The sequence below is a fragment of the Panthera leo genome, chromosome E3 (assembly GCF_018350215.1).
Source record: "Panthera leo isolate Ple1 chromosome E3, P.leo_Ple1_pat1.1, whole genome shotgun sequence".
NCBI classification, from domain to species: domain Eukaryota; kingdom Metazoa; phylum Chordata; class Mammalia; order Carnivora; family Felidae; genus Panthera; species Panthera leo.
This window is the reverse complement of record NC_056694.1, coordinates 11,463,065-11,476,032: the sequence shown is the minus strand read 5'-3', so window position 1 is coordinate 11,476,032 and position 12,968 is coordinate 11,463,065.

The window sequence follows — 12,968 nt, the reverse complement described above, 5'->3', positions numbered from 1 at the left end:
GGGCTCGAATTTACAAACCACAAGATTATGACCTGAGCCGAAGTCGGATGCTTAACCGACTGACCCACCCAGGTGCTGCAAGAGATCTGTATTTCCTAAGATCTTCTCTGCCTGTAAAACATCAGTCATTTTCCTCTGGACACAGCCTGCATTGAGTCGCATGGGTTAATTCCCCCCACATTAGCCCTACTTACTCAAGACTAAGGTAGAAAGCCATCAACTCTCGGCAAGTTGGGATACTCATTTCACTTTCCATATTGTATTTGGGCCCCCAGTTTGATATCTATTTACTTCACAAGTGTCTTAGTCCCATGACTTAAGATACTGGGTTTTTCTGAAAGCTCATGATCAGTACCATTGTAGAGGGTTTTTTGTTTCTTTGTTTCTTTGTTTTTTTCCCCTTCCAGATTCTAGAACCAGTTGAGAGGCAAACCCATGAATTAGGCAGCTGAAGATCAAAATATTTTTCTTTGTTACCAACAAAGCTGTTAAGGTAACCATGCCTCCTACTTTGGTGAGGAGTGAGGGGGTAAGGGTGAGTTAGAAAGTGAGGGAATACAGAGCAACCGAGACTAAGGCTAATGGCAATTTTTGTCACAGGAAGTGGATAAACCAGGAATGAGCAATTTCCATGACAGTCCTATGTCTTGCCCTGGCTTCCAGAGAGGAAGAGAGGGGGTGCCGAAGGTTCCTGATCCCTTTGCATCCAGAAAGGGAAACAGGACTCTATCTCCTCCCAAGACTCGCAATGGGAAGGGATTTAGAAAAACTAAACAAAACAGTGCAAAACTTCAACAACAAAAAGTCAGTTGTCCGCTCCAAGGAGGAACGTGTTTCAAGTCTTCTTTAAAGTATGTCTTCGTCATCCCAAATATGCTCTTTTCGTAAGTTCCTCTCTGTGTCTTTACCTCTGTGTGTCCTGACTTCTGCTCTAAACGGCCGCTGGACCCAGGTGGTGCTACATGGCCCAACGTGAGTCACAGCTAGCAAAGAGTATCCGGGCATCTATTACACAAAATGTAGAAGATTCTCAGGAATAAGTCTCCCAAAGTGTAATATTAATCCTATGGGGCTCTACTATTAAAATAGAGCTAGCAGTGGGTGGGGCAAAAACTTTCAACTTTTTCTCTCTTCCATTCCCTGCTAGGGAGGTGGCATTATCTTAAGCTTAAATGGCTTTGAATGGCCAAACATCTGTGTAACAGTTTCCTTTTTGTCCTTTTATTGCTCTAATTGTCTTGCTATCTGCAGCATTCCCCAGATAAGACCCTGGGTCGGAGATTTTAAAAGCTTCACTTAACTTACTTTTTTAAGTCACACGACCAAGTTCACCTACGGTTTTATGCGTTTCAGGATAGAGCGAAGGTTTCTGAACATGGTCACAAAAGAAACCTCTACAGCGCTTTTTTAAAAATATTTTTTAATGCTTTATTTGTTAGTTTTTTTTATAAAGTTGTATTTGTTTTTGAGAGAGAGAGAGAGAGACAGAGTGTGAGCAGTGGACAGGCAGAGAGAGAGGGAGACACAGAATCTGAAGCAGGCTCCAAGCTCTGAGTTGTCAGCACAGAGCCCGACATGGGGCTCAAGCTCACGAAACCATGAGCCAAAACCAAGGGTCAGATGCTTCACTGACTGAGCCACCCAGGTGCCCCTCTACAGCGCTTTTGCTACTAGGTTAATGTGACAAGAAGAGAATTAAACTTATCTTATTTTCACTAAGAAAACTCTGTGAAAGTCTCTCCCTCTGACTTAGGCTTGAACTGGAGGTTGTCTGACTTCCCATAACCAAAGCCAAGATTCGGAAGGTCAATGGGCTTTGTCTTAAAGGTCTGGGAATACTTGGGGGTTCTTGACGAGATTGATTATGATGTCCTAGTTCCTTGCCCCTCACCCTGGACATCGTGTTCCCTGGACTGCCTTCCACACCTGGTTCAAAGAGAGTGGGTTTGCACATTCGCAGGGCCACATTATGATTAGAATAGTATTGCTATCAGGAATGGTGGACCAACTTATTGCTAAGGGTTCCCATGTGTCCGTGGTTTCAAAACAACAAATAAAAATATAATAAGCCCTTTAAATTGGCTTTTAAGCCCAGTTCATTTCATCCTTTATACAGAACAGAGCATCTGTTTAATGAACACCAAGCATAAGGCAGGAAATATGGTATACAAGATGAAAAAGGAAGTTTGCCCACAAATCATGTTAGTAGAACCAGTTTTTTAAACAATGCATAAGGGGCAAATAATGTTTATAGTCATTCTGGAATCACAGATTTGGGAAAATTGCCTGGTAAAAGCACTGAAAAATCTCAGTTCTCCTATCACAAAATAAGGGGCCCTCTGAGTGATTGTGTGTGATTCCTACTAGGCCGATTTATTAGCACCATCACTAAAGTCACTTATATATTTGATATTAATGTTTACATTTCTGTTTCGGTAGCCCAGGTCTACAAACACACTACCCCAAAACTTAGTGGCTTAAAGCCTTAACCATCACTTAATATCTTTCAAGGGAGATGCTTCTGTTGGTCTGGCTCGTACCCTCTTCTGTGATTGTAGTCAGATGGTCACTGGGCCTGGAATCATCTGGAGGCTTGACTGGGACAGACTCTTCTCTCCATGGGGCCACTCCTAAATGTCCAAGCTCTTCCCGGGTAGCTGAACTTCAACACGGCGATTCAGAGATTACCAAAATCGCAGCTACAGAAGTTGCCTGAGCTCAGATGTCACAGAACATGACTCCTACTGCCTTCAGTTGGTGAAACAAGCCAAGGACAGTGTCGATTCAATACGGGAGGGGACCGCACAAGCGTGTGACCACCAGGAGTTGCCATCTTTGGAGCCTGGGTGCCACAGGCTCCCTCTGGATATTTTGTGTAAGTTACTTCTCTGAGCTTGGACGAGGCAATAGCCTTCTGGCTGGCCTCCCTGCCGCTATACTTGCCCCTTCTTCCATCTATTCTCCTCTGCAGCGACAAAGGTCCCATCGGAAGACAGTGGCTTTTTATAACAATTTCATTAAGATGCAATTCGCATAACATAATATCCGTCTTCTTAAAGTATGCAAGCAGGTATAAGGGTTCCAATTTGTCCACATCCTGCCCAACATGTGTTACTTTCTGGTTCTTGAAATTCTTAGTACATTGGGGCACCTGGGTGGCTCAGTCGGCTAAGTGTCCAACTCTTGATTTAGCCCTGTTGGAGCCCTGTGTGGGGTTCTGCGCTGACAGCTCAGAGCCTGCTTGGGTTTCTCTGTCTCCCTCTCTCTCTCTCTCTCAAAAATAAATAAATAAATTTTTAAAAAACTAAAATTATTAGTACAGCCATCTCACGGTTCTGATTTTCCTTTCTCAAATGACTCGTGACGTTGAGCATCTTTTCATGGGCTTATTGGCCAGTGTATATCTTCTTTGGAGAAATGTCCATTCAAGTTCTTTGCCCATATTTTAATTGGGTTATTTGTCTTTATTGTGGAAATGTAAGGTTTCTTTATTTCGAATATAAATCTTTTATCAGATATATAATTTGCCATTATTTTTCCGTTGCGTGGCTATCTTTTCACTTTCCTGATGGTGTCTTTTGAAGCACCGATGTTATAATTTTGAAGAAGTTGAGTTTTTCTATCTTTTCTTTTGTTGTTTTTTGGTGTCCTATCTCAGAAACCATTGCCTTATCCAAAGCCACAAAGATTTAGTCCCATGTTTTCTTTGAGAGTTTTTAGTGTAATCTCTTATATTTAAGGCTATATTCCCTCTGACTAATTTTTGTACACGGTGTGAAGTAGGCATCCAACTTCATTATTTTGTAAGTGGATATCCGACTTTCTCAGCACCATTTGTCGAAAAGACCACTGTATCTCCTGTTGAATGGTCTTGGCACCCTCGTAAAACTCCGCTGACCAGAGACACATGGGTTTATTTCTGAATATTCAATTCGATTCCATTAATCTGTATGTCTATTCTTATGTTTTTATGCCAGTGCTGCGTCTCTTAATGATATACATTTGTAGTAGTTTTGACATAAGGAAGTGAAGTGAGTCCTCCACCTTGGATCTTTGTCTTGGAGTTTTGTTTTGTTCTTAATTTATGCAGAAATGGAAGCTGGAATTTTAATAGGGGTTACACTGAATCTGGATCAGATGGGGGAGTATCATCATCTTAACAACATCACATCTTTCAATCCATGGACATGGGACTTCTTTCTATGTATTCAGGTCTCTTTTCTTGTAAGTTTATTTATTTATTTTGAGGAAGGAGAGTGAGCAGGGGAGGGACAAAGAGAGAGGGAGAGAGAATCCCAAGCGGGGCCCCGCATGCCCAGCACCAAGCTCAACGCAGGGCTCGAACCATGAACCATGAGATCGTGACCTGTGTTGAAATCAAGAGTCAGAGACTTAACCAGCTGAGCCACCTGGGAACCCTTCTATTTATTTAGGTCTTTTAAAATTCCTTCCAGCTATGTTCTTTTGTTTTCGGTGAACAAGTCTTACACCTCTGTGATAAAGAATCTGACTCCATTTTTTTTTATGTTTGATGACCATGGGCAGTCACTTCTGATCAAGCTGATGCCCATATCTCATCAAGCTGGTGAGAAAGCCTGCATGTTCCCCTTGGTGCTGGTGGAAAGCTCAAACTATGTACGGGAGTACTCACCCTCCATCCACCCCAACCACCATGAAAACTCCACCCGGTCTCCCTTCCCATTTTCAGACCAGCCTGAGTAACCTGTTTTGCTCTTCCCAGAAAGCTGCATTATGTGAGTAATAAACCGTTGCATCATCTCTGGTACCCATGTGGCATCATCAGTCTTAACATCTGAACCGAATATTGGATGGCGGGGGGGGGGTGGTCCCTCCACTCTGCAGAGTGCTCACACCTTCATTGGTCCAGTTTCTTCCTAAATATATTGTATGCCATTATAAATGCAATTGTTTTCTAATTTCATTTTCAGAGGTCACATTGCTACTGTCAAAAAAAATAAAACTGACTTCCGCAACCTTGCCGCACTCATCAGTTGTCGGAGTTTTTGAGTGGATTCTCTACATACAAGATGATGTCGTCTGCCAAGAGAGATAGTTTTACTCCTTCTTTTCAAAGCGGGTGTCTCTTACTACTTTTTCTTGTCTCATTGTCCTGCCTAGAATGTTGTCCTGTGATGTCCTGTGATGTTGAGTAGAATGTCCTTGTCTTTTCCTGATTCTCGAGGGAAAGCATCCAATCTTTCTCTTTTAGGGAGAGTGTTACCTTTGGGGTTTTTCCAGATGTCCTTTACCAGGGGGAGCAAGTTCTCTTTCATTCCTGGTTTGGTGAATGTTTTTAATGATAAAAGGATGGAAGATTTTGTCAAATGCCTTTGCTGCAGCTACTGAGGTGATCATACAGTTTTTTATTTTATTTTAAAGATACGGTATATTGCGTTGTACCACGTATTACACTATATGGTGCATTACATAATTTTGGAAATTAAACCAACTTTGGCTACTCAGATAAATCCCACCTGGTCATGAGGTATAATTAGTTTTATATATATGGATTCAGTTTGCTAATTTTTTTAGATGTTTATTTATTTTTGAGAGAGAGAGACAGAGTGTAGGCAGAGGAGGGGCAGAGGGAGGGGGAGACACAATCTAAAGCAGGCTCTGGGCTCTGAGCTGTCAGCACAGAACCCGAAGAGGGGCTTGAACTCACAAACCGTGAGATCGTGGCCTGAGCCGAAGTCGGATGCTTAACCGACTGAGCCACCCAGGCACCCCCAGTTTGCTAATGTCTTTTAGGATTTTTGCATATATATCCATAAAAGATATTGGTCTGCAGTTTTCTTTTCTTGTGATACCTTCGTCTGGTTTTGCTGTCAGGGGAATACTGGCCTCACAGAATGAGTTGGGAAGAGAGCCCTCTTCTTCTATTCTTTGGAAGAGTTTATGGGAGATGGGTGTGTTTTTTGTTTTTACTTGTTATAGTTCTATTCAAATTTCCTAATTTTCAGGGCGCCTGGGTGGCTCAGTTGGTTAAGCAACTGACTGTTGGTTTAGGCTCAGGTCACGATCTCACAGTCGTGAGTTCAAGCCCCACATCTGGCTTCAGGCTGACAGTGCGGAGCCTTTTTGGAATTCTCTCCCTCTCTCTTTGCCCCTCTCTGGTTCATTCACTCTGTCTCTCTCTCAAAATAAATAAAAACATGAAAAAATATTTTTAAAAAATTTCTTAATTTTCGATTTCTTCTTGAGTCAGTTTTGGTGTGTCTTTCTAGGAATTTGTCCATTTCATTCAGATCATTTAATTGATTAGCATACAATTGTTTATCATATTCCCTTATAAACCCTTTTTATTTCTGTAAGTTTGGTAGTGATATCCTTTTCTCATTACTGATTTTAGTAACTTGAGCGTTCTCATTTTTTCTCTTAGTCAATCCAGCTAAATGTTTGTCCATTTCGTTGATCTTTACAAATAACCAACTTTTGATTTTGTTGATTTTTTTCTATTCTTTATATCATTTACTTCTGTTGGAGATTATTGATTTCATATCTGTATTGCCCTTTTACACAAGCATTTACAGCTATAAATTTTCCTCTAGTCAATGCTTTTGGTGCAAGCTACAAGTTCAGATACATTTTACTGTCCTTTTCATTTACATCAGAGTATCTTTTGATTTCCCTTGTGATTCCTTCTTTAATCCATTTGATTACTTATTTAATTTCAACATATTTGTGAATTTCTCAAATTTTCTTCCATTATTTATTTCTAATTTCATTCTATTGTGGTTGAAGAACATACTTTGCATGATTTCAACCCTTTAAAAATTGCTTACACTTGTTTTCAACATATGGCCTATCCTGAGAATGTTCTATATGCACTTAAGAAGAGTATGTATTCTGGGGGCGCCTGGGTGGCTCAGTAGGTTGAGCATCCGACTTCGGCTCAGGTCATGATCTCGCGGTCCGTGAGTTCGAGCCCCACATCAGGCTCTGGGCTGCCAGTTCGGAGCCTGGAGCCTGCTTCGGGTTCTGTGTCTCCCTCTCTTTCTGCTCCTCCCCTGCTCATGCTCTCTCTCTCAAAAATATATAAACATTAAAAAATTTTTTAAAAAAAAGAAGAGCACGTATTCTGGTGTTATTAGGTAGAAAGTTCTAGATGGCTTAGATGGTTGTTCCACTTTTCTATCTCTTTCTTGATCTTCTGTCTACTTGTTTCATCTGTTACTGAAAGTGGGGTATTCAACTCTCCCATTCTTATTGTTAAAGTATTTTTCCCTCTAATTCTCTCAGTTTTTGCTTCATCTATTTTGGGATTCTACTGTTAGGTGCATAAGTGTTTGTAAGTGCTATATCTTCTTAATGGGTTGAGACTTTTAATCACTACAAAATGTCCTTCTTTGTCTCTAGTAGCAATTTTTGTCTTAAAGTCTACTTTATCTCCTACCAGTGTAGCTATCCTAGCCCTCTTGGGTTACTATTTGCACAGTTTATCTTTTCCCATACTTTAGCTTTCAACCTATTTGTGTCTTTGACTCTGAAATGTGTTTCTTGACAGTAGATAAGTGGCTACCAGGGGCTGGAGAGTGAGAGAAATAAGGGGATACTGGTAAAAAACAGAAACAAAAACAAAAACAAAAAACCCATAAGATGAATAAGGTGTGAAGGTCTAATGTAAAACATGACGATTACTGTTGATAACACTCTATTATATAACTGAAATTTGCTAAGAGGGTAGGGTTTAAATGCTCTGAAAGAAAGAAAGAAGGAGAGAAAGAAAGAAAGAAAGAAAGAAGAAAGAAATTTTCTTTCTTTTAATTTTTAAAAAATGTTTTTAATGTTTTATTTATTTTTAAGACAGAGAGACAGAGCATGAGTGGGGAGGGGCAGAGAGAGAGGGAGACACAGAATCCGAAGCAGTTTCCAGGCTCTGAGCCGTCAGCCCAGAGCCCGATGTGGGCTCGAACTCACGAACTGTGAGATCATGATCCGAGCCGAAGTCAGACGCTTAACCAACTGAGCCACCCAGGCGCCCCCCTTTTAATTTTTTTTAATTAACTAGAGGAGGAGAATCATTTCACAAAGTGTTGGCAAATAAAATTACCACCATGTACACTTTAAATAGCTCACAATTTTATTTATCAATTATAACTCGGTAAAGCTGAAATTTAAACATAATAGACAGCATGCAGCGGGATCATGTTTTTAATCCTTTCAGGGCAGTGACTTTTGTCTGTTTTTTACTGTATCTACAGGACCTTAAAGAGTATCAGGCACGTACTAGGTGCTCAGTGAATCTCTGGTGAGTGAATGAACGAGTCTTTACGTGTGAAATGAGGTGACCTCTACCTTTCTCGCTGCTGTACGGTCAGGTGGGTCATCAAATGCAATCACTTGAAAATCTTCACACGGTTTATAAATTTAAGCGAACGGAGAAACCCTCTTCAACCCTAAGCCGGAAGCCAAGTTCGAGAACTCCGTTTAGCAGGCAGACTTGCTTTGTGTAAAATCTAACAGATACAGAAGTTACTCCGGGACTTGCCCCTCCCTCTCTGACACCCCCAGATAAACTCAGTCACCCACCTTTCTTCTGCCCTCAGGCATACTTCCTCTGGTTTTTCTTCCACGAGGGCAGGTTCCGAGTTACTACAAGGATATGTCCTTAAGAAGCCTCCAAGCCAGCCCCCAACAAGGTCATTCTGATTCTTATTCTTAGACCCACTGCAGTGTGTCCTTAGCCTGAAGGTTAGAATCAGGACCGAGGTGCTAGGAGCCACCCTGCTTGGGTCTTGATCCAAAAATCACACGTGGCAGCTTCGTTTTCCAGAAGTTCTCTCAAAGGGTGTTGAGCATGACTCCACCAAGAAGGAAGTTTTAGAAGGCCTTGCCCCCCCCTTACCGGCTCTCCTAACCTCCTCTCGGCTCTGTGAACAATCACCTCATTAAACGCTCTTTAGAATGTAGAGGGTATTCTTGTCCGGACCTTGGCCAAAAGAGCCCCGGCTCCAAATCTCACTAGACTTTCTCCTGTTGCCCCTCAGGTCTGGGCAAATGCTGTCTCCTCTCCGTTGCTGCTTTCTGAGTGTCTCATCAGCCCTTGTCGCTCCCTTAATCTTGTTCAGAGTCCTTGGTTTATTTATGTCACCTCATCCCCTCATGACTTTCCCACACTCACCCTAACACCAGGATCCTCACAGAGGCAATCCATCCCAGGTTTTCCCCGCTGCTCGAAATCTGGCCAAGAGATGACTTCTACCATTCCTTACCCAATAGTTGTTGGAAAAACAAATGTACCAATGTTCCTCTTAGAGCAAGAGACCTGGAAACAGCGGTCCCTACTCAATCAGCAACTTTTCTCATTCGAAACCCTGCCTCCCAACGAGGTGTTCACTCCCGCCGTCTCACAGACCCCGGCATCGCCAGTGACCTCCACGTTGCTAACCACCTGGACCAACGTTCAGTCATCTTCTGACTTGACCATCAGCAGGATTAAACAGAATTGGCCACTCCCTCCTCCTTGAAACGCTTTTCCGTGTATAGCTTCTGAACGTTGGAAAGCCCCAGCGCTCAGTCCTTAAACACCGTTCCTTCTCCAATTACGCTTACTCCCTCAGTGGTCTTTGCCAGTCTCGTGGCATAAATACCCTCTGCACGCTGATACAGAATTTCCAGCTCTAGCCTGGACCTCTCCCTGGAATTCAAGCTGCCTGTATCTACCTTCTCGACATTTCCATTTGGGTCTCTAATTGACATCTCAAGCCAAAATCCTCCTTTTCCCTATTTCAGTAAATGGCAAATCCTTTTCAGATGCTTGGACTAAAAATCCATGACATCATCTTTGGCTCCGCTCTCTCTCTCTCTCTCCCCAAAATGAATCCATTAGTAGATCTCATATCTACCATCGAGATATATACAGGATCTGACCACTTCCCACTACTCTGGTGCCAAGTCGTTAGCATACAAAAATGCTCTTGCAAAAAAAAGACAGAAGAAAGTCCCTTTACACGGTGTCCCTCTGGCTAACACGGTTAGTTTGGCCTCGTTATTTTGGTCTCAGATCTCTTTAGAGAAATCTTCACTGGCCCACCCATACCAACTTCTCCTCCAAATTCCTCTGGCCGTGACAACATTTTCTTGCCTTCATATTCCTTACCGCTATGTAAAAAATTACATTTCATGTGTTTATGTGTTTGTTCTCTTCTTCATTTCTCTAAATGTATGTGCACCTTCTAGACTCTGAAGTGCCCAGAGACCAGCGGAAGGCCCACCACGTTGTGGTCCTCAAAAAATTTTACTGACTTACCAAAGGAATGATCTTTAAGGCCCTCCTGTGCCCAAGAATGCTATCATTTTCCTAATGATGTGTACTTGGTGATTTTCTTAAACCTTCTCGTGTTGTCACGGGAAGGACAGGATATAATATCACGCGAAAAAGTGCATTTTAATCTATGAAGCACTCTGAATATAAGAAGATGTTCTTATTAATAAACATTGAAGGTTTCCGAAAATGACGTCTTTCCTGAAGAAGCAGGACCCTGGTTTGTAGCATTTCCCTGGCCGAGGCAATCTCACAAAGTGACGGGAGCACATGTGGGCACCCAAGAGTAGGGGCAAAACTTACATCGCACGCATATGTCCTACTGCTCTGTAATGGTCGCTTTGGCTTTATTGTGTGAGTTACAAATGTCGAAGGATGCGGTAGTCCCTACCAAATGGAACTGTTAGCTTCCTCTGCTTTGACGCTGGTCCCCAAAGTGTTCTGAGCAACTTCCCAGAGGCCCTATAACCACACATTCCAATGTCAAACGCATGGAGAAATTGTCTTAATTCCAACCTTTTTTTTTTCACCTGGGCGTCCAGGGCTCGGGCTTTTGTGTGCGTCTTGGGTAAAAGAGAAAATACATGTGCATAGTATAAAGCATGACTGTATGCGGCTTTTTCCTTCTGTTTCTAATTTTAAGAAAGGCTCCACTTTTATAGGCTGAGTCGGGGGTAGGGTTGAGGCAACATTAAAAGGGAGAAACGCTTTCTTTTGTTGTAAAATCTTACTCTGTTTGACCTGCGAGTGTTCCAGGCCTTTCCAGTAAACCGGGGTACCCAGTTGGATATACTGGATGTGGTTTTGTCATATCCCGTGGGCCCCGTCCAGCCAGCCACCTGCCCGCATCCCCTCTCCTGGCCCCCTGACCGCACTCCATACACCAAGCATCTCGGTAGCCTCCGTGTACCTTTCTCTCTCCACTCCAACAAAACTGGCAAAGGAAAGAGAGAGGACGTGATCACCCTGACAAGGTGCATCGTTGGTGTTCTGTCTCTTGACTCAGGGACTAACGCCGTGCACAGTTCCATGGTTCTACGGGTTGACTGGTATGAGTAGGGGACTCTCACTCAGTTTTCTCAAGCAGAGGCTGTAGTCATCTGAAAGCTCGACTGGGATGAATATCCAAGATGGCGCTCACATGGCTGGCAATCATGCCGGCCATTGGCTGGCAGTTCAACTAGAGCTGGTTGCCAGAGTGCCTACACGTGCCCACTCCATATGGCTCGGGCTTACTACAGAATTGTAAGGCAGTCCCAAAAGAAGCTTCTTCAGAGCAAATTTTCCAGGAGACTCAGGCAAAACCTCCAAGCCTTTGAAGTCCTAGAATGCCATATTGGTTGCATTCCATTGGTCAAGCAAGTCACTATAACCAGCCTAAACTTAAGGGGAGAAGAATTAGACTCCATCTATTGTTGAGGACATGGCAAAGCCACAGTATAAAAGAACAAGAAAGGAAATATTGTGGTTGCTATTTTTGGAAAATGTCATCTATCATATAGGTATTTGAAAACATTCTCAATTTTTCCTATTAGCTTCGTGAGAATAGAGACCTTTGCTTCTTTAAAAAATCATCTGTAGGCACCCCCTCCCTTCCTTTCATTCACCATCTACCCTGATCCATTCTCTGTCAAGAAGAATGTCTTGCATGTGCCAGGAAGTCCATGGATTTTGTTTGTCAGTGGATTTTATTTCTTTCATGAGAACAAAGAGCAAATGCGTCTTCACAAAATTATTTTAGGGGTGTGGACAAACCCTTATCTCAATATTTGAACTTGTACCTACAGGTCAAGTCCTATAATTTTGTTCCCTCTACCTGGTATAATCCTCTTTATATACACATCTGCCATCGGAAATCTGCCCCCCTCTTCAATGCCTTGACATAACAGCGACTGTTTATTAGTATTTAGAATGTGCCAGGAAGTGTGGCAAATTTTTTACCTACATTACATCTTTGGAGCTATTGGATGCCTCCCCAAAAGATTACATTCTCACTGAGGACCAGAACTCATCTGATTTTTACTTTATCCACTGCTACAGCCAGCACAGGGCCTGATACATGGCAGTAACTTGGTATTTGTGTGTTGGTTTGAATAATATTATTGGGGGAGGGGAGAGTGAAGATCATCTAACGCAACTTTCAGACCTCTTGATGTTCTTCCAGGTTGTGTCAGTGAATATTTGCTTGTTATCTTGTGAGCGACACAAACACACCATCTTTGGTTCTGTTTTTCCATTTGGAAAAGCACACACTGCTATTTATGGTGACCAGATATTAAGATGGACCCAGACAACCTGCCCACTAGTATTTGTGCCCTTGGTGTGATCTCCCCTACGTTGAATCATAGTTTGTGTGATCAGTAGGGTGTGGAAGAATGACAGCGTGTGACTTCTGAGGCTAGGTCATGAGAGGCACTATCGCCTCTTACCTGGTCTATTGGACCACTCGCTCCAGGGAAAGCCAAGCCACCATGTTGCAAGGAGAGTCACGTAGCCCTACGGAGAAGCCCACATGGAAAAGAATCGAGCCCACCTGCCAATGGCCATCACTAACTCGCCAGTCAGTTGAGTGAGGTGCCTTGAAAGTAGACCCCTCAACCCCAGTCATGCCCGGGGGAGTCTTCAAAACTACCCAGGCTGAGCTACACCCAGAAGACTCTGAGCATCCCAGGAGGTCTGA